Here is a 1,805-nt window from a genome sequence, read left to right as displayed (position 1 = left end):
TGCTGGTACGAGAAGAAGGGAGAGTTACGTTAAAACGTAAACCTAACGTCTCCGAAAATTCAATCATCCGTAACTTTTAATTCGGAATTTTGATTGACGAGCCGTCAGCGATCACGTGTTCGTCTTGAAATTCTCTTCAATTCTATTTGAAAAAAGTGGTAAGAAATTAGTATTTCTGTTCTAATTCTCCCTCTCTTCAATTTCGCGATTTTATGGTTTGAGTATTGTTGGGTTTTGTCCAATTGATTCATGGATTAGATAAGAAACTGTTGAACCCTTGTCAAATATTGAATTAGTGAATCCTATGATGATTATAGTGATATTGTGCAAAATAGATTGTGTTCTGGTTGATTTGGAATTCAATTGGGTGGTTTAGAACGAAATCCGAGTAATTAGGCTTGAGGAATTGATGTTTGGAAGCTTGGAGCTTGTGAAAGGAGAGGTTTTTGAGGTGTTCTGAGCTTAGGGAAGAATCGGCCAAGGTATGGTTTTGGTTTCTCAATGTTAATGTTTAATGTCACGTGAGAACTTAGGTTAGAAGACCTTAAGATAGGAATGAACTGAATGAATTATTGATGGATTATGTATATGGTATAAGATGTGTGGTTTAGTTGTTGTTAATGATTTGCTATTGGAGTTCGTTGGTTTTGGAAAAAGATTTAATATTGGTATTTGTTTGATTTTGAAATAATTTGATACTGAAAATGATTTGAATGACCGAGAGGTGTTTGGTTTGGTAGTTGGGAACCTTGAAGGGTGGCAGAAATTCGAGTTTTAGAGGAGATACTATCGAAATTTCTATAAGAATTTGAGTTTTGGTTTTAAGTGTTATTTTAAAAAGAAAAAGATTATTATGTGACTTGTGTATTTGAGACTATTTGTTGACTCTCTGTCGCAAGATGTGACCGGGCACTTAGGTTTGCATGATGAAATCCACTCAATTCTAACAAAAAATTACCATCAAATATGGATTCATCAAGCATGCATATATATATATATATATGGATTTTGAATATTATATTATTGAGGTTGGAGTTTGACTCCATAGAATATTATTGAGCTTGGAGTTTGACTTCATGGAATATTATATTTGAGTTTGGAGTTTGACTCCATGAAATATTATATTATTAAACTTGGAGTTTGACTCCATGGATATTATTTTGAGTCTGGGATGCGCGCACAGAGGGACTGTCCAATGGTTAACTACCAGGACATGTCGGGTTGGCTATGTAACAGACAGATGAGACTCATCAGACATAGGACAGACATACATCATGTGTATTTGTATGTTTTGCTTGGGTGTGCATTATTTTGGTTTGCTTAATTACTTAAATCTGCTTATCTGCTACTTGTTCTATTTGCTGTAATTGCATCTCTGTCTATATTTTCCTTACTTGAATTGTATGTGTATGTTTTCTGAGAAACCCTCTTGGAGGATGTGCGAGAGGGGGGTTGTTCCACCGCTGATTCGGAGGGTTGAAAAGTGAAGTGTTAATTTAAAGTTGGATTTAGATCTTGAATACCTTAGGTAACGTACCTAATTTCTTGTTTAGTTGGGTCTTTAAGTTGAAATCTGAGTGTCGAAATTCTATGAATTTCTCTGGCTTTATCGGGACTTTTTATATTAATTATGTGGGCACCTTTACCATATTGAAAACTCTCGGTTCTCATTTCATATATATTCTATTATTTTTCAGATGCAGATCGAGAAACATCTCACTGAGTGTCTGGAGTTTCCTGTGCAAGCAAAGTTTGGTTATTTTGGAATGCTGTATTTTGTATTTATACTATATATATATATAGAT

This window comes from Arachis ipaensis, chromosome B08, assembly GCF_000816755.2.
Source record: "Arachis ipaensis cultivar K30076 chromosome B08, Araip1.1, whole genome shotgun sequence".
NCBI lineage: Eukaryota > Viridiplantae > Streptophyta > Magnoliopsida > Fabales > Fabaceae > Arachis > Arachis ipaensis.
This window is presented reverse-complemented; position numbering follows the sequence as displayed.